This window comes from Sarcophilus harrisii, chromosome 4 (genome assembly GCF_902635505.1).
Source record: "Sarcophilus harrisii chromosome 4, mSarHar1.11, whole genome shotgun sequence".
In the NCBI taxonomy this organism is placed as follows: Eukaryota; Metazoa; Chordata; class Mammalia; order Dasyuromorphia; family Dasyuridae; genus Sarcophilus; species Sarcophilus harrisii.
Window position 1 is genome coordinate 256,893,614 of NC_045429.1, and position 26,015 is coordinate 256,919,628.

A 26,015-nucleotide genomic window follows, 5' to 3' on the forward strand; every position below is an offset into this window, starting at 1 on the left:
TTAAACCAGAGTTGGTTAACCTGGTTTTTTAAGTAGGGTTCAGTTGAGCCTAACTAGAATGGGATGTTAAGGGTCTTATACTAGAAGAGAGTTTTTTTAAAATCACGTTGTCTAATCCTTTCATTTTCAAATGAAAACACTACTAATACCTTGAAAAAAATTTGTCCAACACAGGCTACTAAGTGGTAGTCAGTATTCAAACCTGTCTTCTGACTCTAAATTAATTCTTCCCAATTAAAAAGGAAAAGTAGGAATAACTGTAAAAATTTCAATAATATGTAAGAAAAGAAGAAGATAGAGAAATGCAAGGATTCCTTTTTTTTAAAAAAATTTTATTATAGCTTTTTATTGACAAAACACATGCATGGGTATTTTTTCAACATTGACCTTTGCAAACACTTCTGTCCCAACTTTTCTCCTCCTTCCCTCCACCCCCTTCCCTAGATGGCGGACAAGTCCTATACATGTTAAACATGTTAAAGCATATGTTAAATACAATATCTGTGTACATATTTATACAGTTCTGTTGTTGCACAAGAAAAACGGGATTTAGAAGGGTAAAAATAACCTGGGAAGAAAAACAAAAATGCAGGCAAACAACAGAAAAAGTGCAAATAGTACAAAGATTCCTGAAGGAGAAACCCTTCTTCTCTGAGTGATGGAAGTTCTGCCACTCAACTGATGGCAGAAAGCGACCTGGGCCCAATTCTGTTCTAGAAGTGGCCGCATTTGTCAGCCATCAAGGCCCCTCTCTCCTTCCACCGTTCCAGCTGGTGCCTCCTGTCGGTGTCCCTCTTCCGCCACCGCACGAATGACACATCCATCACAGATGTCACTCCCCTCCCCCCAAAAGCCCACCACTACACTCTGTCTGGTTTGCAATATTAAGGCACCACCAGACAACGCTTTCTGAATAGTTCACCTTGCCTTGACGTCCTTGCCCTTTTGTAATACGAACGCCGTTCTCGCTTGCCGCCCCCCCCCCCCCCCCCCCCCCCCCCCCCGCCCCCCGTTCATTCAGATCTTACTCCTAAAAGCCCTGGGTGGCGGTCGGTCCCGGCGCAGCCCTCCTGCTGGGCATGCTCAGTGCAAGGGTAAGCTTCTGGCTAGCAGAGTAACCCAATCTGGCATTCTTTGGGGTTAGAACTATCTACGAGAGTTTGGGGCAGCGGAACTTCATTGCTGCTACTGCGCAGACTCTTCTTTTCACGCAGGCTTATTGGGAAGAAAGTGGCTAAAACTGACGGTAGACACGTGAACTAGAGTGGATTACCCCTCCCCCGCCCCTGCCCTAACGCTTCGGATTCTCAAATTCACAATCAGGAAAGTTCTATTGTTTTAGGATTGGCCCTTGGCGAAACATGACATCATAGAACTTGATTCATAGTTCGTCTTCCTATTCGCCCATCGCGCCATTGTGACGTCACAGTCAGCCCACGTTTTATTGTAGGTACCCAACTCCCTCCTCTCCTCATCTCCGTGGTTCCTCCCTGCCTCGTCCCTCCCTCTTATATCCTCTTCGGCTCTAGCGTGACAGCCTGAAGGAGCCGGCTGTCCGCTCCAGCTTTTAGCTGCCGTAGCTGCTGCTGTTTTCGCAGAGCTGCTGCTACTCGGTCTAAAGAGGTAAGCTGTTAGCTGCAGGAAACTCGGTTCCGGAGCTCGGCTCTGCCGTCGCCAGCGGGGAGGGGAGGGGGGGGAGGGAGGGGGATGGAGGAAGCAGAAAGGCTTGCCTTCTGGCGTTACATTTTCTGCCCCTCGTCTCTCGGGGCTGGACCAAGCCCGGGTCGTTTCTCTAACGAATGCAGCCGTCCCCTATTGACCACCGTGGGCTGCGAGAGCTCTGCTTTATTTCAGCCGCCTTCTCGGGCGGAGAAAAGTACGCCTCTCTGAAAGGTGGATGAGCAAGGGGCAGATTTCGTGGGTCCTCTGTGCTCTCCCCCCAGCCCCCTCCCCCCACTCCTCCTTCTGCGTCCTTGCTTCAGCCTTATCTGGAGCATGAAGCTTGGGAGTTCTTCCCTGCAACCGCCCATCGCACCTGTTAGGTTAGTGGCAACGACTACAAGCTGCTTCTCTGTGTGGCTCCGTGCGGATGCACGGGCTTGCCGGGAGAGCTAGACGCGGGGCGGGATAGGGCTCTCCGCGGTCATCGGCTGACCGGGTCTGGATGGATGCGCGGAGCGGGGGTCGCGGGGGCCGCGGCTTCGGTTTGGTGGGTTTACAAATATTGAAGGAGGAGGGGGACGCCTCGGAGTAGGGTTTCCCCCGCTGTTGTCAGAAGCTTTAGAAAAAAGGGAGAAATCCACTATTTGAGTCATCTCTCCTCAGGGCCAGAAAAGAGGCGACTGTTAGGTCCTCGGCTCCTTTCGCCCGCTGGTTTACCCTCCCTAACAAACCAAGCCGGGCTTCGGGGGGGGGGGGGGGGAGGGGGGGGGGGGTGTGCGGGGGGGCGGGGGGGGGGGGCCCGGTTGGCGCCCCCCCCCCCCCCCCCCGGGGGGGGGGGGGGGGACTGCTTTCCTAGGACTGCTCTGGCTTTATTAGAGCCAGATAGGAGTGTCCTTAAAATGTTGCGATACCGCTGAGAAGGCAAGGCTAACGCTGGCTGAAAAGGCGGGGTGTCTCCGGGAAGCGGCAAGGGCAGCCGCTTTAGGGAGGCAAAGGGCGAAGAAGGGCTTTTAGCTGCCGACCCCGTCTACCCCCAACATCAGCCCATAGGAGCGGCAGGAGCTGGTTGGCTGGGTGTGTGAGCCTAGAGCAGACTACCTCTAGGGAGAGGAAGGGGTGGGAAGGAGGGGTTGCTCGGAAACTTGAGTACAAGTGAGGGGTTGGGGGGGGGAGAAGGGAGGGAAGCAAGAGCAAAGAGGGAAAGTGTATCTTTTTTAACTTTGCCAGGAAAACAGATTACTTAGCGTTTTCTTACAAACCCTTTTTACTTCTCTTTTACTCCCTTCAAGCTCTCCCCCCAAATCCTGTACATCTTTTAGAGACTGTCTTGTACGTGTTGAGTGCGATTGCAAGTTAAGGGTGAGATTTCCCCTTTCAGTTTTGAGTTAACTTCACCTCCCACTCAGCTCCAGATAACAAATGGAATATAGTGTGTCCTGTCCGCACCAGGTCACAAATTCGGTGAGCGATTTAGTAGCTGGGTGGATAGGCATAGAAGCAAAACTGCAAGTTGGGGGCTGTAGTGGTGGTGGTTAAAACAGACTTAAATGAATCAGTTGCAGGAAGGGCTGGCTGAGAGCTGCAACACTGCAACCTGGTCCCTCCAACTTGGCAGATGCCTTGTTTCAAGATGTGTTCCTTTGCGTGCTTTCTTCGAGTAACCAGAAGTTTAAGATTTAACTACAGATTTTTCATTGACCTGTACACGAGTTAATTTTCTTTTTACTTCTTACATGGATCCTGTTTTAAAAGATCTTTTAAGTTTTAGTTCATTGAGTCAACACTGACAGGAGCAAAAAAAAAAAAATAAACATTAGAGGAAATAATGCTCACTTAATGGAAGGTAAACGTCCAGTTTATGCTTTGCCCTGTTCAGACCACATCTGGATTTTTGTGTTCAATTCTGGGTACCGCAGTTTAGATAGGACAAGCAGGTTCATATTCAGTGGAGAACTAACACGATGATGAGGGAAAGAAATGGAAACCAGGAAGATCAGTTGAAGGGAACTGGAGATATTTAGCTTGGAGAAAAGGCTTTGAGAAGACACAATAGTTGAGTCACTTTATAAGCCTTTCATGTAAAAAAGCAGACCCTTGCCTGACCCCAAAGGAATCTAAAAGAAAAAATTAGTTTATCAAACATTACTGTATTCTTCCATACCACCAGAATCCATTAGGTATTTGCTCTTCCTTTCTCTTGTGTGGAGTTTTGGGTTTTTGTTTGTTTGGTTTTTTTTTGTTTTTTTTTTTCCTTGGTGTTCAGTCTAAAAGAAAACTGGCAGTTATTGATAAAGAAAATTGTGTGTGTGTGTGTGTGTGTGTGTGTGTGTGTGTGTGTGTGTGTGTGTGTGGAGGGTTTACCTGAAGGTGAAAAACAACAAAAAAATGCTGATTGTAACCAATATGCTTGCAAAATGTATATCTCTAATGACTTAACATTTTCTCTCTCATTTTCATAGAAATAAAATTCTAAGACACTTAATTTGGGGAGCAGGGGGTTAGAGGAGGAAAATTAGATGAAATTATTTTTTCAAAGCTACAGTTGGAGGTTCAAGATTGAGAGTATGTATTTCCTCACCTCTAAGAATCCTCTTTGGCAGATAAGGTTAAAAAGACTCATCTTTATATATTTTTTGATGTTTGTAGAAAACTAGTCATTCATCTTTTCTAGTGTTAAGTACACTAGACTAGGTGAGCATTTAAGTTTTTAATTGCAGCTAAACCACTTAGTGTATCCTGAGGTTGGTCACTTCACTATGCTGGTCATTTTCCTCATGTAAAATGAAGGGGTTGGAACAATTATCTCTTAAATCCCTTCTGACTATTAGATTAACTGTTTTCAGGCCCTGTTTTCTCTCCTCGTCCCCTTTTGCTTACTAGCTTGAATTAGCTCAAAGTAGAAATGTTTGTCTCTTTCTGTATATTGCAACGTGATGGTACTGAGAATAGATAAAATTTCACCCAACAACCTCAAAACCAGAGACTTTGTAGTTACCTATGTTCTTTATCCTTTGTGTTGTAATGTCCATTACAAATGAAGTTCTCCTTTGAGCAGTTTGAATATCTTCGTTTCCTAAGCAAATCTTTAGCTTAGATCCTGTCAGTGACAAAATGTTTTTGGGTTTTTTTTTTTTTTTAATCGTCTGGGATACTTCTTACAAAATTATTTTCTTGCCTGTTATTTTGAGGTTTATGCTTCTTGATGTGTTGTTGCCCTCCCCCCGCCCCCAATATCTTTTATCTAGGAATACCTATTTTTTTGTTGGCTCCATAAATGGAATCCCCAACCAATAGTCTAGCTTTCATTTAAGGGACCTGAAATCCTTGAGTGAAGCCACCCTCCAGAGGAGGGAGCTCATTGTACTTTTGGGTAGTTCATATCATTGTAGGCTGGAAACTTGGGGTCGATTACTCTTTCCCACACCCTGTTGTTTGAGATAGCTCCTTAATCTCTCAGCCTCACTTTTCTTTGCTGTAAAATGGGAGTAATTAATATTTTCATCATCTTACCTTATGGGATGGTGTTAGGAAATACTTTTTTCAGACCTTAAAAATGTTATAAATCTTGAGTTTTCTATTATTTCTTTAATTAGACCTAAATATGCTTCTTGAAATTTTTAGCTGATGCATCTTGCGCTGTTATCTGGTGCCAGGCAAACTGTTTTAAGTCCTTTTTATGGTGACAATTTTTTAAGTGCCTTAGTAACAATTTATCTTTGAGGCAGCTAGATGGTGCAGTGGATTAGAACTATGGCTCTGGTGTCAGAAAAAATTCAAATCCAACCTCAGACACTGCCTAACTGTGTGATCCTGGGCAAGTCACTTAATTCTCTTTGTCTCAGTTTCCTCATCTGTATAATAACCAGAAGGAGAAATAGTAAACCCCTCATAACTTTGAGAATCAAATATGACTGAAAAATTACTCAAAAACAACATACCCTGTTCCTCTTGAATCTTTTCTCATTTCCTTCAAATCATCTTCCTATCATGGTTTCCATTTTTTGCACCATCCTACTTATTTTCCACTAAGCATTCTCCAGCTTGTCAGCACCTTATCTAAACTGTGTTACCTAGAACTTAACACAAAATTCTAGATATGATCTGATCAGAACAGAGTACAATGAATGGCCTGTCTTCTTCCATGATCTCAATACTATATCTCTCGGAAAATAGCTTAAAACTGTTTAAGCTTTCTCAGTTTCAGTCTGTAACTTAGCATTAAGTACCCACAAACTCCATGTAAAAGAAGGAAATAGGTCTGTTATCTCCTCAGACATCACCACACTTCATATTCCGCTGCATTTATTTTGGGCTATTTTGACTTCTCCACCATACCCCTAAGCCAGTTACCTTCCCCTTCTTTTCCTCCTTCCCTCTTTACAGCCTTTTTTTTTTTTTTTTTTTTTTTTTTTTTTTGCATGTTTTTTTTTTCCCCTATTAAATTGTTAGCTCCTTGAGGACAGGCCTTCCCCCCTCCCCCCCAATATCTGTATCCCCAGCACTTAGCAGCACAGTGGCTGACACAAAGTAGGTACTTAATAAATATTGACTATTATCAGAGTAACTTTGGTGGAGGGACTTGGAATGTACATTTTAAAGAAGGATGGATTGTATAGGGGAAAAACTTTTGATAAGGGAGACCAATTTAGGAGCCTATTGCTGAGGTAATGAGGCCCTAAACTACAGTAATGGCAATGAGTAGAGAGAAGGGGATAGATCCAAGAGATGGAAGTACAAATGACTTTATTTGGCAATTAAATGGATATGTAGGAGTCAGGATTCAAGCATGATGCAAAGATTGTGAATCCAAGTGATTTAGAGAAATTGTTTTGTGATTGAGTTGTTTCAATCATATCTAACTCATTGTGATTCTTGGCTAAGATTCTGGAGCGATTTGCCATTTTCTTCTCCAGCTTATTTTACAGATGAGGAACTGAGGCAAACAGGGTTAAATATGTCCAGGATCACACATCTAGTAAATGTGTGAGTCCAGATTTGAACTAATGAAGGTGAGTCTGCCTGATTCCAAGCTCAGGGATCTATGTACTGTGTCACCTATCTGCCCAAGAAAGATTGTCATGTCTTTAATAAAAACAGGGAAGTTCAGAAGGAGGGTTGAGGTTTGGGGAGAAAAAGGAGTTACTTTGGAAAAGCTAAAGTTGAAATCGTGATCTTAGATAAGGAAAATGTAATCATATTCTGCCTCAAACACTTACCTGTGTGTACCTCTTATTCTCTGTCAGCCTCAATTTCCTCATCTGTACAACTGATAATGATTATCTCAAAAGATTGTGAGGATCAAACCTCAAAGTGCTAATATAAATGCTAGTTTATATTATATTACATATGATATCTAGTTCAGAATGCCCAGTAGTCCAGAAATCTGAGTCCTTAGTATAGAGAAAAATAATTAACCTGTGTGAATCATGTGATTACCAAGAAAGAGAAGAGAAAAAAAAAAGGCCCAGGACAAAGCTTCAGCGTCTACCCCATAGCTAGGGGGCATGTTATAGATGATGGTTCATTTATTGCAGTGTTCCAGGCCATTCTAATGAAATCCTTGAACCTGGGATTGGAACAGAGAATAGAATGTTATGGAGTAACACCAAAGATAATGTGAAAAAATAATCCACAGCTGATTGAGAGTAAGAGTAAAATGGACAGGGTAGGAAATAAAGGAAGAATATCCAGAGTTTAAGTTTAATGAAATAAGAGAATGATGGTGCCATGTGCCAGAGAACTCTGTTGAGCTCATGGGAAGTTGGAAGTCTGATGTGGAGATGATCAGAGTTTTGAATTTGGTGAATGAGAGTTGCTAGATGGATATACAGATGTAAATAGCTGGCGTGTTGGAAATAGAAGTTTTAAATTCAGGAAAACATGTATGAACTATCAAATCTTTTCACTTTTTCTCCCTAATAGTACCTCTTCATCATGTCTCTACTGCCTTTGTTCTGTGACTATTTTATTTTTTCTTCTGTCATTATCACCTTTAAAATCATAGTTAATTTTTTTTTTTTGTAGCTCCATGCTGTTTAGTTGGAAGAATCTCACAAAGCCTCAATTCTTGGCTTTGTTTTCTTCTACCCTCAGAACCCTCTTTTCTCTTTGATATATCCTCTGTTCTGGATTCTGTTGCCTGGGAAATTTTTCTTTTGAAATTAAAAGAAAAAAAAATTTGCTTGTCCAAACAATACTGTAATCTAGTTCACTCCAAAATCCAAAACATTTTAGAATTGAAAAGCACTTTAAAAATCATCTATTCTAAACCTCCCCCAACATCCTGTCTCCCCACTTGTGAATAGAGAAGTTAAATATCCATTAAAATATAAGACCCTTCAGGCCAGTTCCAATTTTAGCTTCCAAGTCATACTGCCTACTAGGATTGAATCCACAGAATACACATGGTCTGCTATGTTTTCTTTCAGAGTTCTTGGGGTAACCTTGAGAGGTTGAGGGTAATATTCTAATGTTACTTCGCATAAGTCCCCTTTCAGTTTGTGTTCCCTTATCATTTGGCCAATTATTATCCTGCTAATATCATTTTGAACAATTGATTACTTCTTAGTATCAATCAGTTCATATTAATTAGCTTTTACAAAGGAATGTTTGCTTAGAAAGTAGTAAGGGCAGAAGTACAGAAATACTCCTGTAAACCAAGGCACACACTCCTTTGAACCCCAACTTTGTCCCTGGGAATATGGACTTCCACCAAGTGGTGACTAGCAAACATAGGCCCACCGTGTTCACTTCTTGGTACAGACAAAGTATTTTTTGGGGGGGGGGGGGCGGGAGGAGAGGTGCTGATCTCATTGCTGGGGTAAGTCAAGCAGGTAGTTCTTCCAGGCCACCATCTCAGCTGCTGGGGCCCTTTGCAGATTCTACCAAGAATATCAGTTGCTGGGCTTCTAATGGTTTTTCTGAACTATTGAAACTCAAAAGGTTGTAACCTGGCTAAAAGAACGAATAAGCACAAGAGATTAAAAAAACAAAAAAAGCCACGTGTTCATAGATATATGGTGAGAGACTGAGAGAAGCCCAACTCCATCCTCAACCCAGATGCCCACAAGGACTCTTGCCTTCCTTTAGAGGCCTCCTCAGTCTGGGCTCTGCAGCCAATTCAAAGCTTTTTATCATCACATTAACATTTGCACTTTCTTGTAGGGAAACAGCTTAAGGCCTGTTGAAGGCCTTTTTCCTATTCTCCTTGTAGAATGCTCCCAAACAGAAGATGTTATAAAAATGGGTAAGCCTTGGCTCCTCCTTGCTTCAGTGTCATCACTGCCACCTCCCCAAACCTTGTCGTTTAATTTTGGGCTACAGCTACCCTCGTAGCCTATTGGTAGTTGCAGTCTTTGGTACTTAAAGAAAACCCAGTTAGTTGTTACAAAGTGTGTCTGAACATTGCCATGGCTTCTGGTGGTACTGTTCTGCAATGCCATTCCAAAGCAAATCATCATTTCTGCAGCAAAGCTGTAGGATAGCACCAGAAAAAGACGCTGATTATATTACCTGAGGGTTCTAGATTAGGTAGTAAATAAGATTTAGGTAAGACACAGCCTTTCTGATAACAAAGGATACATTTGAAAATTTCATGGATTGTTAGTTTTAAAGTTATGTTATGTTTAATAACTTTGAGAGAATATACTTATTTGTACTCTATTTATACTAGTCATCTAGTTTAAAAGCAAAATTAATCAAAAAGAAACAAAAGAAACATTTCTGGAAAAGTAAATAACACTAGTAGGCTGCTTCTAACAAGTTTTTTGAAGAGGAAATTTTCTCTCTGTGAAGTATTCTACATGAAAATGAAAAAGATCTGACCTAATTCAAAGTTTCCATTCTATAGTAGAGCACACCACCTGACTAGTCTCTAAATGTTATCATTCCCAAGCTGTTCAACTCCTACTGAACTATGGCATGTTCCCACTGTGGGAACATTTTTAGTTGATTTGTGTCTATTTGTTTTTGTAATTACATGGGCCTTGTATCAAAAAGTATCTGGCTAGTACATTTTTAGAAACATTAAATAGCCAACCAAATTCCATGCCTCCTCTAGTTGAGCTTTAGCTGAGTGCTTTTAAAAAGAGCAGTTGTTGCTAGAGAAGAATATAATTAAACTCAATAAAGATCTTGGGCTCTTGTTTTTGTTTGTTTTTGTTTTTGGCAGAGTTCTAAGCAGTTAGATTTTGGAGATGTGTTTAATTATTTTCCAGTTATGTTCAACTCTTCATGACTCCTTTTGGAGTTGGTTTTTTGGTTTGTTTTTTGGGCAAAGATACTGTAGTGGTTTGCTATTTCACTTCTCTTGCTCATTTTATAAAGGAAGAAGTTCAGGCAAACAGGGTTAATTGACTTTTCACAGAATCACATAAATGAGGGGGGAGGGGAAAGATAGGGGGAAAGATAGCATTTCCTTTTAGAGTGATATATAGACCCTAAAGGACTCAAAGCAGAGCTGTAATTATTTATCTACCTATGGAATTAAACTCCACCCATCCAGTCTGGCATAGTATCAATTAATTGCTTTCTCCCCACCTTCATGAATTTCTTCTCTCCCTTGCCTTCATCCTCAACATCACCATTTGGTAAAAAGTGGGTCCTCATCTTCTGCTATTGTCATAGGATTATAGATTAGTAAGGGACCTTATTGATCATTCTCCAGATATTACACATGAGGAAATTGAGGTTCAGAATGATAAGAATGATTTGTCCAAGAACACATAGCTCATAAGTAGCAGAGCTGGTATTCAAAATTGGTACTCCTAGCTCTAGATCTGGTATTCCCTCCACTCACTAATGCCAGGAATTATTCCTGTGAAGTGATTGTTAAATTCTCCTTCTCCAAGGAATAGTCCTCAGGATACCAAATTCAGTAATTATTCATTTGCTTCCCTAGGGTGTGATAGTTGTCTGGTATTCTTATCCCTACGGGTAGGTATTCAGAGCACCTCTGTTCCTATCCTTGGCATTCTTTGCCTTGCTCTACTGTAGACAAAATTACTTTAACCTTTAAACAAAGATTTGCAAATACTGCCTTCTCTTTATTTTAATTGATCTCAACTTTTCGTAAATCTGAGTTTAATACAAATGGGTTCTCAGCTGTGCTCCACATCTTTTTAAGTGATAGTCTTTAGAATGGAAGCTTTGTGAAGATAGGGCAGTTTTTGTAGTGTATCCCTAGTTTAGTAACCTAGTCAGTTACATAGTAATAGGATCTAGTAGAAGAGTTGGAAACTTCAATTCAAGGCCAAAGTCTACTACTACTTTGTGAGCTTTTATGGTTTTAAAAATCTCTGATTTCTTTCTCCATAAAATGAGGATAATTCTTTTTTTTTTAAGGCTCTTGAGGATCTAATGAGATTATGATTATGAATATGTTTTACAAATATAGACTGCTAAATGTTGGTGGTGATAATAATCCTAAAGTAGCTTTGCTTTTTGTATCCAGTTTGCCTTAGAGTGGCTCTTGGTCCTGGTCTGCAAATGGGGTCAATGGTGTGTTGACTGAGCCACAGGATAATTGTTGGAGATTTACAAGTTACTGAAGAGATATCCATGCCCTTTAGATATTTAGGGGGGAAGTCTTGTGGGTGTGGAGGAATTCTTGGCTAATGAGCAGTGAGACAGAGTGGCCTAGAATAAGGTTTCCTGAACAGGTTGAGTCTTGTATTATTTGTACCAGGGAGTCTTCAGATTAAAGATCACACATTTCCATGGAAGTATTTAAGCACATTTTAATGCAAAATTTTGAAATCTTCTGTTTTTTCCCCAAAATCCTATACCCATACACAAAAGGGAGGTTGCTTGATTTTTAAATGTTCTAATTGTAAAATTTTTGTCTTTAGAACTTTTTATCTGTTTCTGCTTTGTGAATTTTGCATTTATTTTCTTTCTTATTTTTTCCTCTCTTTCCCTGTTGAATCTGTATAAGAAATAGACTTTGAATTATCTTTTGATAATGCTAACTTTTGGAGTAGCTAGATGGTGTGGAGAAAGCAGCATCTAAGGAATCGGGAGGATCTGAATTCAAATGTAATCTCAGATACTTAACACTAGTTGTGAGACCCTAGGCACGCCACTTAAATCCCTTTGGTTTAAATGGTGGCCTCTGAATGTTTTTTGTACCTTCCAAATTTTTCCAGAGCCTTGATTCTTTCTTTTTGATTATGAAAATAGGGAAAATTCTGCCCAAATTGTTAGTGACGATTTTGTGGAGAAACTCTTATGTCTGAAAAGTCTGCATTCTTGGCACTAAACTTCTGCACATTAATAGGATTGTAGATTCTAAAAATTCAAAGGCCCAAACTAGTTGCCCCCCCTTTCTATCCCACTACATGCACATGTGTGCGTGCACACACGCAGACACACACAACCTCAAGGCTGACAATATTGTTATGATGCATAAGATGGTCATAATTACTACTTATTTAGTGACTTAAAGTTTTAAAGTTTATTTTATCCAATTATCAGGCTTGTTTTCTTTTTTTTTTTTCTTTTCTTTATATGATATCTGCTATGTGCGGGGCACTATGCTAAGCTTTTTAACAAAACCTTTGCAACAAATTTTTGTAAATCAAAAGAAATTACCACATTGGCTATGTCCAAAAAAGTATGTCCCATTCTACATATTAACCAATTGCCTCCATATCAGAAAGTGGGCAGCATTCATATGTTCTCTGGAATCATAGTTAATAATTACTTGTCACTTTTACAGTGTTGATGTCATATAAATTGTTTTCCTATTTAGCTCATTTCAAACAAACGAAATCATCTTTTTCATGACTTTTTTCTCCTAGCACATTAGTATTCTTTTATATCCTATGGATTTTTATTTATTTATTTTTTTTTAGCTATTCCTCAATTGATATATGCTCCTTTAGTTTCCACTACGAAGAGTGACTATGTTTTTCTCATAGTATATCCTAATACCTGAAGAAGCTAACAGTGTAGTTAAAATGTCCAGACTCAAAATTAATTGCATGATTTAAGCAGATTTTCTGTAAATTTGACATCTGACTGGATATTAAAATGGCTCTTGCTAAAATTATGAGAGATTATTATATCAGTATTTGACCTTATTTCTGTTAAGAACCATTCAGCTCTTTAAAAGGAGAACCAGAACATATATTTGAGTAACATTTAGGAAGTGAAATTGAAGAAAGTGACTTAATGCCCTCAGTTCAATACAGTTACTCTCTCTCCCCGCTCTCTTTCACTTCTCCCTCTAGGTATGAAGTGAGATAATCTAACTTTTCTTTCAGGGAAAGTTTAAATGTAACATATTTGTGACTTTCCCTCTTTGGAGTTGTATTTGTTTAGTTTTTTAGGTTGCTTCTATTTTGTACTCTTGGGATAGAGGAATTTAACTAATTTAATTGCATATTCAAGTAATCTCAGGCTGTAATCAACAAAGACTTATAAGTGATTTAGGGCATAGCATAAAATGTTGATTAAAAACCTTTGGCACATCTACCTCTCCCAGTTATTACCTGTAGTTTGCTCATTTAAAAAATTCTAAATGACTTTTTTTTAAGAGCCTAGGTTTCTTCAGTCTGGAAATATCTAACTTAAAATAAGGAGTTATTTTGGGCAGATTTCACTATAGACTTGAATGCCTTTTTTTTTCCTTTTGTAATACATGTTTCGGTCTTGAAGATGATTGTACTGGAATCAAGAGTGCTATATTTCTCAGAAATTCTTATCCAGTATTGTGAGATATTAAAGACCAAAAAGTTGTAGGGACACTTGAATAACACTCAAATTTGTTTAGCACTTTACCTTTGATTTGATTTGGTCTTTTCTTGTTTGCTTCCCAAGAGGATACAGTTTGGCATAGGCTCAACTGCCTAAAGGAGAAGCTAGCTAGGTGGTTCAGTGGACAGAGTGCCCATCCTGCAGTCAAGAAGTTTCATTTTCTGAGTCTGGTCTTAGATACTTCTATTTGATACTTAAGTCACTGACTTATCTGTAAAATGAACTGGAGAAGAAAATGGCAAACCACTTTCAGTATTTTTGCCAAGAAAATCCCAAAGCCACTTGTAAGTGGCTACAAAGAGTCAAACATAACTAAAATGATTAAACAACAACTGCTTAAAAGAAATTTACTATCTCACATAACTACCTAATTAATTTCCCTACCTCCAGTGCCCCATCCCCAATCCATCAGAAGACACAAAATATCTGGCTTCCTTGTTTTGATTCTTTTCAGTTAACATTTATTTTCTTTCCTTCCTGTCTATTGGAAGAAAAGAAAAACAAAGTTCTTGTAACAAATATGCGTAGTAAAAATAAATTTGTACTATGGCCATGTAATCCCCCAAAATGGATGTATCATTCTTTGTATTTTGTCTGTTACCTCCCTTTCAGAGGAGATGAGTAGGATCCTTTATCATCATACCTCTGGTATCTTGATTGGTCATTGCATTGATTAGAGTTCTCAAGTTTTGTTCACTTTTGCAATGTTATTTGTTCCAATATTGTGTTCCAAAGTTGATTTTCCTGAAGCACAGGTCTGACCATATCATTCCAGTGACTCAGTAAACCCTGTGGGTCCTGACTACATAGAGAGTCAAATACAAACTCTTCTATTTGACATTCAAGTTCATGATTTAGTTCCACACGACTTTTCCAGTCTTATGTAATTTTTCTCTGTATACATTTTACAATCAACAAACTGGCCTTCTTGCTGTTTCATATACTATACATACATATCCAGCCCTTGAGTTTGCACCTACCTTCCAACACTTTCGAAAGATAAGATTTACACAGGAGATAGTAGGGGATGACTTGAACAAAGAAAGTAAAGTGCTTTTAGGAATTTTAATACCACTGTTTAGGGAATGGTAAACAGTCCAGTTTGATTAGAATATAGGGTGCAGAAATGTGTTATAAAATTAATGTGACCTCCTTGGTTTCAAAAAATTACTAATAATTATAACTTGGTATTACAGATCTTTCATTTTGTTTAAATCCATGACCATTGTCATGTGGTAAGAGTAGAAAATTTGTTATAAAAAGTTCACTGAACTGGATTCAGGAATTTTTAGTTTTGTGGTATTTGAGCTATTTTTCAGTCATGTCCAACTCTTTGTGACCCCATTTGGAGTTTTCTTGGTTAAGGTAATGGAGTCGTTTGCCATTTCCTTCTCCAGTTTGTGATAACAGATAAGGAATTGAGACAAATAGGGTTAAGTGACTTGCCCAGAAATTATTGCCATGGGCAGTAATATCTTGAGGCTAGATTTGAACTCTGGAAGATGAATCTTGACCTTAGGCTTGGCACTCGAAGCACTTCACTTACATTTAAATCTGACCCTGTTACTGAATGATATTGGGTAAGTCCCAATAAAATACTCTCTGGGTTTCCGTCTCCTCATCTGTAAAATGAGAGATGTGGAGTAAATGATGCCTATGTTCCTTTTCTGCTCTAAATCCTATGAGAAAAGAGCAGAAGAATTATATCATTAAAAGAGTCTTTGCCTGTTCTCACATTTGTTATTAAAAAAAACCAAACAGCCTATTGATGTGTTTCGTTTGTTATAATCTAATCTTTCTTTGAATAACTATATTGTGAATAAAAGAACTATTTAATCAGCTTTCTGTATCCTTCAATATGAATATATTTGTAACAAAATAAAATAACAGCAGTTCTTTTTTTGTTTTAATTACATTTTTAAAAATTAATAAGCATTTCTTTTGTTTCCTTCTGTTAAAAAAAAGATTAAACCTTTATAACATGTGCATAGTTAAACAAAACAAATCCCCTGATTTACTATATCCAAAAAATATGTTAAGTTTTGCATATTGAGACTTCTATGTCAATATCAGTCCTCTAGAATCATAGTGGTTGGTCTTTGCTTTGATCAAATTTTTTTTTTCAAAGTTTGTTTTTATAGCATTTTTATTGTATAATAATTTATTATATAACTAGTTCTGTTTTTTACACTTTTGTTTTTCAGAAACTGTCATCATTTCTTATGGCACAATGGGTATTCATGAAATATATTTTAAGTAATGCATTTTCATAGATAATAAACTTTGGTATAAACCTTATCACCCTTCCACTACTTGATTATTAATCATTTATGGGATTATATGTATGGTATCCCAACACTTTCCTCCGTATTCCATAGTTTTTGCCAAATGTAACTTGTCTCAGTTTTTTAGAGTTAGAAGGGATCTTCAGGTCTACTTTCCTCCTTGTATAAAGGACAAGTCTCATTACCAGTAGGAAGGTTTTTCTACTTTGCGATTGTTTACTATTCTTCAAGGTTTTATTTTTAAAAGAGAGATAAAGAAGAAAAAGCTAATGTAGAACATTTCAAGGGAGAAATATTAGAAATGAGAAAGATGAATATTTTAAAAGACAGCACAGTGAGACTAGTATTTGGTTACTGGAGTCTGTCATCCTCAGAATCATTAATAATCATCTGGTACAATTAAAAATGAAGAGAAATGAGTTAATAATCATCTGGTACAATTAAAAATGAAGAGAAATGAGTTAATAATCATCTGGTACAATTAAAAATGAAGAGAAATGAGTAAGCTCTACTTTTCGGTCTTTTTCAGCTAAGCTCTGTCTTCTCTTTTCTGCCCTTTGATTGTATTGATTAAATATAGGCAAACCACTGTTTAAAGTGAATTGAAATGTAATGGGCTAAATCTATGATAACCATTAAAGATGGTTATGTTTTAACTTGGTCCACTCACCAGCTTCTACTGTATTTCCTTGAACTGTGTGTTGACCTAGAATTTAGAATATTAATGAGTTCTTTCTTGGTATCAAAAGGTTTCCCTAGTGAGATAGTCTGTTTCTTTGTAATTTTCAGTACTAAAAAGTCAAACAAGAACCTTTCTCAGAAAGGAAAAATGCAGGTGTGTGTTTGATACTAGTGGTCTGATTTGGTTTTTATTTTTCATTACTTCACGATATGTATAAAACTCAAAAAGAATTAGTTTTAAAGTAAGGTCTGCTTTCCTTGGTGATGGAAAGCATTTCTAGCTAGAAAGGTGAAATGTTTCTCTTTTTGTAAATTGGTGTGTGTTGTCTAACCATTTGAGGGACCATATGAAAAAGATTACATCCTCATAATATGGCATGAGCTCTAATAAATGATATATATTTAAGGTGCTTTTTACATTGAAATTTATAATCTGGAAAACCATTCATGTTCTACCCCGGGGTGGTGAGGAGTGGGAAATGGGAATGAGCCATGTTAGAAGTAAGGAAATGGAAAGTGGGTCTAATAAGCTATATATAGATGTACATATGTTATCAATGCTCTTTTTGTTCATATCTTTGTCAACTTTCCAGTGACTCTTCCCTTGAACCAAACATACCACACTCCCACCACCATTCTGGGTAGATCCCTTCTTTGTAACTATGAAGTACAGTTAAGCAAAAACAAATTGATGTTCCCAGCAATGTGTCTGATAACTTCTGTGTCATTTCTCACCTTCTGTAAAGAGCAGAGCAATCATGTTTTACCTGTTCTTTGAAATCAAGATTGGTCTATAACTTGATCATAATTCCAACATCTTTCAGTATTTTCTTTTATTCAGTAAAAAGCTGTAGGGTTTTTTCATTGATGGCCCCAGATTGTCTGTTATCACAGTTCTACCACTGAGCTTAAAGTATGAGAGTTAGTCTCAAGTAAACATTTTGTATGAGAGATAGAGAAGGAGCCACAAAGGGATCCATTTTATTTCCCAGCGTGAAATCTGGGATTTATATGTAGATGAAATGAGGCCAGAAATAAAGTGACTGGTCATAGAAGTCTAGAAAATAAGAGGCCGGTTTCAGCCTACAGTAATGGGGTAAAGAAAGTTTATATTTTTATTTAAATTTATATATTTTATCATGAACTTAAATATTTTTAAAACTGAATGTTTCAACTCAAAGAATGAGGGAAGAATTATATATAAAACTGAATTTTTATATAGTTTGCATTTTTTCAAAAAAGTGTATATTAAATTTAACAAAATTTTGCCTTCCTCCTTCCCGCCCAAAAAAAAAACCACTCCACATTGCACCCCTTTGGATGTTAATACTAGGTAATCAATATGTAGACGTTTTAAAAAGGAAGTAAAATATATTTTTTAAACTTACTATATTTTTAACAGTTAATCCTGGCCATATATAGAACTATATAAATAATATAATAGTTAATACTTGTGTTTTAAGAGAATTGTACTCTCATTTCTTCCTTCCTCCCGATTTCCACCTGATTTAACAATTGTGTCATTGCCTCCTTATTAGCTAGCAAAGAATCCGTAGCAACTAAATCAACCAGACCTGAAAGAATAAATCTGAAATAAGAGAAAGCTTCCAGGTGCTATAATGATTCATCCTTCTAGGCAGGAAGAACAAATGGATGACCACTAGAGAGACTGGATATTGGGTAGCTAGATGGTGCCATGGATAGAGTGCCAGACCTGGAATCAGGAACTCAGACACTAGCTAAATGACCTTGGGAAAGTCACTTGGCCTCAGTTCCTCATGTGTCAGATGAGCAGGAGAAGGAAATGGCAAACCAATTTAGGTTGTCTTTGCCAAGAAAGCTCCAAATGGGGTCACTAGAGTCAGGCACTGCTGAATAAACAAGAAAGGCCTGAAAGGTTGGTGTGGGTGGGGAGGAGTCTTTGGAGACTGAGGTTGGCAAGGATCCTTTTTTGTCTAGGGGGATAGGGAGGGGCAGGTTTTGGAAAGGTTCCTTATAATCTGAAATTTAAGAAAAAGACTCTTATGTAGGGGTGGAGAATGGTAAGTGTGGTAGTATCTGCCTTCTGAGATCAGGAGATTGGTTCCGTACTCAAGGCTATGAATACAGGGAAGGAATCTGATTCTTGAGGCTGATTAGCCTTACCCAATCTCCATGAGTGAGGTTTGGATTTTGTCCCAATATTTAGTACGGATAGTTTGCACAGTGGACTCTCTAACTAGGTTGATCAGGCAAGGAAGGGAGAAATGGGAGTATTGTTTTCTTAGAACACTAGGACTAACGATTGTGTAGTTAACTTATATAGTTTTATGTATGATCTGGATTAACTTAAGAATTTAGTAATTTCTAAAGATATATTTTTACATCCTTTAAAAAATTTCTGTTATAATTTATTGCCAAGTAGCAGTAACATCCAAGGGGGGGCCATATGGAGTTTTTTTGGGAGGGGAGGAAGGGAAGGCAAAGGGGAAAAAACTCTAACTTGGAGCTTAGCACTGTGCCTGGCACCTAAATGCTTGTTGACCTGGAAATTTGGAAGGAATGAATTTAAAAAAAAAAAAAAAAAAAAAAAGACTTTTTAGATTGAGTGTCATTTATTCATTTATTTGAGTATAAATAGTTGAAAAGTTTGTCTTAATGTTCGATATTGTTGATAATCTTTTTTCCCCTATAGAGGAAAAAAAAACATTGCTATGGTAAAGGAATCCTGGTTCAGCTGTGTGAGAAGCTATTTAATTCAGGGAAAAATAAAAAAGGGGAGGGAGACACTAGTTGGCTAAGCTTTGACTTTTGCCAATGGAAGAGAAGCGTGTATTCTTTTGGTATAGTAGCCTTCAATTAAATATTCACTTATACTTCATTGCTGTTGTTATTACCTCCTCTAAACTAGCCTTACATCAGTGAGCATGACTATAGTTGGGCATTTGTTCCTATTCTTTTTCAGGAGTCCTCCTATGGTTGACACTGTTCTTAGAGGAAAGTAGAGAGTAAAGCTTGAGTGCTCACCTGTAATTCTGGAAGTAGAGATGATTTTGTCAGCTTTATCAATCTGTCCAGGTTATAGTCTGCTCTGATAGAAAATGTTGATATTTTTAAAGGGAACATATATGTTGAGATCAAATAAGATAATGTTCCTGATTCTCTTATAGTTCTGGTGTCCTTACCAGATTATCTGACCTCTTTGTTATCTCTAATTTGTCTTGTATCTTATTTGTATATATGTTTTCCTGTTGACAGATAGATGGCTCAATGGATAGCTTGGAATCAGGAAGACCTGAGTTCTGTTTTGGCCTTACTAGCTGTATAACCCTGAACAAACTCTTAACTCTACTTCCTTGTCCTCATCTGTAAAATAGGAATAATAGCACCTATATCCCAGGGTTATTGTGAGGATCAAATGAGATAATTGTAAAAGTGCTTAGCACAGTGCCTAAATACATTGTATATTTTGTTGTTTTAGTCCTCATCTCCCCCCATGACACTGTGTTTCTTGAGAGCAAGTACTGTCTTTCTTTGTATATCCAACATATTTAGAACATTGTCTGGCATTGAATAGTGCTTATTGACTTTGTAAATTCTAAGTTGCTATATAAGTATCAATTATTATTTTTATTGAATTTTACTTAGTAATTGAATGACTGAATATCATTTATATTGAATATTGAATTTATTAATTTTTGAATATTGAAACATTTAAAAAGTTTTGAAGAATGTTTTACAATCTGGCATTATGAACTATCTCACAAATAATCATGGAAAGTCATATTTGGTGAAAATGCGATGCTGAGATTTCAGAAGGACAATGGAAAATGTAAAGGTGACTTTGTTATGACAGATCGCAGTCAGAAAAAAAAATGAACTTAGACTGGACTTGTTCAACTTGGCTTTTCTAAATAGCTACAGTGTTTGGATTCAGAGGATTTTGGTGAATAAGGAAAAAAGTTCTTGAGGTGTTTCAGGAAGTGTAGTCACTCTTTTCTGTACTTGTTTTTAAAGATTATGTTGAACTGGATGATAATTTCTGAGTGGAAAATATTTGCCATTTCCCTTGGAAGTGAGGGGAGAGGGAAAAGGAGAGAGAGAGGGGGAGAGGGAGAGAAGAAGAGTGGGGAAGGGGAACGGGTAGGGAGGAGAAGGGATGAAGGAGAAGGAGGGAGAATGAGAAGGGGAGGGAAAGGGGGAGAAGGAGAAAAAGTTGCATGTTGTACTATGGTTAAAGATGTGAAAAGATCTTTGGACCAAATTTTTGAGTCAGCAGAATATTGTGACGTTCAACACATTTTTCTTTGGTTAATCACAGTGAGTTCCTTTCTAGATTCGGGGTTCTTAACTGTTTTTGTCCCTTTTGCAGTCTAATGAAGTCTATGGACCCCCTTCTCAGAAAAATGTTTTTAAATGCCTAAAGTAAAATACTTAGGACTACAAAGGAAACATTATTTTGAAATACAATTATAAAAAAAATTTTTTAAAGATAAGTTCCATAGACTTAAGGCTAAGAATACCTTTTCTAAAGGACACAGGCGATTTGAGTTATGTGTATTTGCATGCCTGTGCCTGTTCTTTGTGGTAGCCTTAATTTAGGTTAATGAATATTGCTTTATTCCTGGTGTTTTAACTAAGTTAGAAAGGATTGACCCCCAGTATCAAACTCTACAATTCTTTGACTTGTTGTTCAGTAAGGAACTTTTCTTAAGCATAAATTTTCATCCACTTTATAGCTAACTAATCTTCCTATAATTCCTATAATTATGGTGACTACCTCCCTTGATCTCTTTATCCCTAGTGGATTCTATGTCCTTTCCATCTCTCAATTTACCACTGTTTTGTACAACTTCTTACCTCACCATGTTTTGTGGTGTTTTTTCTCCCAGCCTGGTTCATTTTTGAAAAATTTTTTAAATTAACTATTCTCATTTAGTTTAAATAGCAGTATACTGTTTAATTGTTGAGAGACAGCTTGGTGAGTGGATAAAGGGTTGGTTTTAGAGTCAGAAAGTTTTTAGGTTTTTAAAAAATTATTTAGTCTCTCCTTTAACATATATGTTATAGCCTTGAATTATGATCAAGATAGTTCCCAGTATTGCCAGATATTTCTCTCAGGCTATTTTAAGTTGCAAGAGTAACAGATCTTTAAAAAGAGTTTCACATTTGAGAGCTTCCACACTGATGAACTCTCAGTTCTGAATTTTTTTATTTTTTGCTTTTGCAGAGTGCTTTTGTTATTGTCTTAAGCTCCATGTGCTATAATCTTTTTTTTTTAATCATCTTTTTAATTTGTGCAAAATAAATTGCTCCTCTGATCTTATTTTTAAAAAGATCATGAGTTCAAACCAGTTTCAGTTGTTCAGTGATGAAGAGAACCATCTACACCTAGAGAGAGGATTGTGAGAACTGAGTGTGGTTTGTAAACATAGCATTTTCACTTTTTTGTTGTTGTTTGCATTTTATTTTGCTTCTCTTTCTTTCTTATGCAGCATAATTATATAAATATGTATACATATATTGGATTTAACATTTCTTCCATGTTTAACATATATTGGACTACTTGCCATCTAGGGGAGGGCATGGGGGAAGGGAGGAGAAATTGGAACACAGTTTTGCAATGGCTAATGTTAATTGTCCATGCATATGTTTTGAAAAATAAAAAGCTTTAATTAAAAAAAAAAAAAAAAGATCATGAGGGACAACTAGTTTTGGCGCAGTGGATAGAGTACCAGCTCTGAAGTCAGGAGGACCTGAGTTCAAATTTGACCTCAGACATTTAACACTTTCTAGCTGTGTGACCCTGGGCAAATCACTTAACCCTAATTGCAGATCACCTAGTTTTGGTTGTATTGAATACTGTATAAATATTGAATGTGTTTACATCTTACTACATTTATATATATATTTTTTCATTTTACTTTAACTCTCAATAGCCTTTTCAGGGTATGACATTTACTACCCATGTGATTGGACAAATCAATTAGTTTTTCTGAGCCATAGATTTTTTAAATGGAAAATGGTGTCAGTTGAGATTCCTTTTAGTTTTAGATTCATGATTCTCTATGTAACCCCAAGGGTCTGTGAAATCTGTGTCAGTTAACAATACTTAAGATAATATGACCCATTTCTAAGGTGATTTTTGTCATTTAGAATTGTTGTTTTGAAAGGAGTATTCTAAAATGACATCAAAATTCTAATATAATTTATGCTAATATATAAAGAGCCTGAAAAGTTTGGATAAATCCCTAGTGATCAACTCCTTGATCATATTTTATTTTACTCATTTATTATAAACAGCATTAAACATCAGTGCAACTGATTTTAAACTTGCTTTGAAACAGACAAAATTTCAACATACTGGTCATAATCTTTTATCACTGTTTTTTAAGTCGCCATTAGTAGTGTATAATATCTTTTATTTCTGTACATTAAAATGTTTTTTTTTTTTTTTTTTTTTTATGTCACTATCATTCCCCAGATCCTTTCTTCTTTCCTGGTATTCCTTCATAAAAGAAAAAATTAATGAAGACAAAGCCACAAAAAAGTTAAATCATAAGTCATTGCATTTGAAAGATTATGCACCATTCTCTATCCATATTATACCATCTCTTTTCTAATAGGAAGAAAGGGTGTATTATCATTGGTTGTTGAATTTAATCTAGCTTCTGATGTCTTTTGGGGTCTTGTTATTATTGTGGTTTTTATGTAACTCTTTGTTCTTTTCATTGTTTTCTTTGTTCTATATCACTTCATATGAATCTCACTAAAATTCTTAGAAAGTCTCATTAAGTTTTCCTTTTGGTGCAATACTATTCCATTATATTTATATATCATTATTTCTTAGTCATTCTCCAATTGATAAACACCGACTTGATTTCTATAAACTTTTTAGTGTTTGTAGGACATTTCTTTCTGTCTTTGATTTTCTTGGGATAGATGTCTAATAATGGAATTCCTCAGTCAATAGGAACAAATAATTTAGTAACTTTTATGCATAGTTCCATTTGTTATCCATCATGGTTAAAATAGTTTACAAAAGTTCACTAACTATATATTACTTCCCACAACCTCCTTCAACACTATGACCTTTCCGTCTTTTGTCATGTTTGTCAATTTTCTGGATGTGAGGCAAAATCTCTGCCTTGCTTTAATAAACATTTGCCAGGGGTAAGCAGCATTAACTTTTCTTGCCACATAGATGTCTCACTTAGTGAGTCAGGATCTCATGATCTGCTGCTGTCTAGTTGCTCAGTGTCTTAGGACTTAAGCAAAGTCTGACACCATTGTGGAGAATACTGTGCATATGTACTTACCTCAGGGAAAGGCTGTGCTGTGACATACTTTTCCTCTTTCTTCCCTCATCTTGAAGGAGGCAAGAGAAGGCACAGATGAATTGGCCTTGTTGTCTCTTACTCCACTCGGCTTTCTTTCCATTTTCTGACCTTTCTCAGAATGGCTTGTTAGGCCTTGAGTTAATGACATATGTTCAGTTCTAGAAAAGTCATTGGTGAATCTGGAACATGCCCATAATGGGGTGAAGAGATGACCATTGACATCTCTTGTCGTGTGAAAATCAGTTGAAAGAAATAAAAGTTTTAACCTGAAAGACTTAGAGAAAATGTAATAACTCTTCAAGTCTTTGAAGGGTTATCTTGTGGGAAAATAGTTAAGCTTATTTTGTTTGACCTTGGAGGAATAAAGCAATAGGTAGACGTTAGAGGGGCAGATTTAAATTTGATTGATGTAAGAAAATTTGGTGACAATGGCAGTTGTTAAATGGCTTGCTTCAGGGGTAGTGGTTTCTTCTTCCTGGAAATATTCTGACTAGAGACTGGATTCTTTGGAAATTTAAGGAAATCCTTCTTCATTCATGGAAAGTTTGGGCTAAATGACCTACAAGGTACCTTGCAACTGGTGGTACAACTGTGTCTTTAGATTGTGACCTTTAATAAGTAATGTGTTACAGAATCCAGGATCTCCTTAATAAGACAGGAATTGCAGAAGAGCCTATCATATTACAAAGAGAGCTTTGAGACTGCAAAAATTAAATAATTAACACATAAATTAGAGTTGACTGTTAAAGAAATTGGAAATAAAAAAATTGGTTAAGTAGAACATGTTAAAAGCAATAGGTTTTTTTAAAAAAATCTCTTCAAAGTTCTTCCCCTAAAGAGACTCAAATTGGGCCTTCTTAGATATTTTATCTAAAAGAGGTTAGCCCCCTTGAACCTCCATCTTAGGAAGATTGTAAGGGTATTTTGCTGTTATTGTTGAAGCTACCACCATCTTCTCAGTCACCCATAGATGACGTCCAGGTGTCATCCTGGACTTTACTCTTTTTTCACAAGCCTTACCTCCTATATATCCAGCCTGTGACAGTCTTACCAATTCTATTTTTATAACATGCCTTGTTCCCTTTTCTCTTTGCTCTGTATTTACTTGTAATTTCTCCTCTGATACTGCCACTAGCCCTGGTACAGGCCATCATCTGTTACCTGACCATACTCGTGCCTGTTGATGATCTAGTGAAGGCCTGACCCACACCCCCTTTTCACCCTGTCCAGGATCAAAGCCCTTAGTAAGTTGATCTCTGCTCCACTTCTCTTTCCTGTCTTCTTCCATCCATATCCTTCAGTTCAATGACTTTAGACTCCTTTGCTGTTCCTCTAGCATGGCGCTCCATTTTCTGACTTCTGCATTTTTCACTAGCTCTCTCCCAAACTTGAAATTTCTCCCTCATCTCTCTCATTTGCTGGCTTCCTTCAAGTCCTAGCTAAGTGTAAGAGACCCCTCTCCCGATATTCTTTGATACAAGCCTTAGCTCTGAGATCATCTCCAATTTATGCTATATGTGTCTTGTTTTCCTTAGCTGTTTGTTTACTTGTCTCCTCTATTAAACTGTTGAGTTCCTTGAAAATGGGAGTGAATTTTTACCTTCCTTTATATTCCTGGGGCGCTTAGCATAATTGTATTGTACATGGTTAATAAATACTTGTTTATTGACTGGATGAAAAAGTACTCTGTATGACCACAGAGTAAACTTTAAGTTTATAAAACAATTCACAAATATCTCCTTTGATCCTCAACCTTGGGAGGATAAGTGTTGTTGTTATACATAAATGCAGCTCCTTTACTGATGAGGAATTGAAGACAGATCGACATTTATCTGGGTTCCATAGCTGAGTAAGAAACTTGTCTGGTTCTATAGCTAATTAAGTATCTGAGGCTGCATTTGAACTCAATTCCCCTCCAGTTATTCCAACTCTAGTGCCATGTACAAGGAGAGCTGTGATACACTAAGGTAAAAAGGCTTCAGTGTAAGAAATTCAGTCCTGAAAATCTGGACTTGAACAGTGAATAATCGTGAATCCTTTCTTATATGCAGCAAACTCAGCATGGAGTGGGTCAAATTTATTAGGCCACCTCATTCTCTTGCTTCTCAGTGGTCATGTAAATAACCCTAAATAGTGTAATACAGAACAGCTGTCTTGAGTGGTTTATACTAAGTGGTTATGATAAATTTTCATTAAAGGCCATAGTGACCTTGATTTTAAAACTTTCCTGGTATTGCTGACATACTTTCTTTTAAGAATTGGCTTTAAAAATATGTTATGACCACATTAAAATCATTTCATTTCAACTGCC

The 26,015-nt window shown here is 37.3% G+C and overlaps 1 protein-coding gene across 2 annotated transcripts in view; it reads left to right on the top strand.

Moving 5' to 3' along the window:
* The first annotated feature begins 1,462 nt into the window (after positions 1 to 1,462).
* Positions 1,463 to 26,015, top strand: part of ELOVL5 (ELOVL fatty acid elongase 5) — an 88,756-nt gene continuing 64,203 nt past the window's right edge. Inside the window, exon 1 of one of the 2 annotated variants that reach the window (XM_003769155.4) lies at positions 1,463 to 1,623. The gene's annotated coding sequence lies outside the window, so the exon portion shown is untranslated. Of the gene's footprint in view, positions 1,624 to 1,729; positions 2,043 to 26,015 lie in introns of those variants that run through there. The other variant, XM_012549126.3, reaches the window with a different exon arrangement.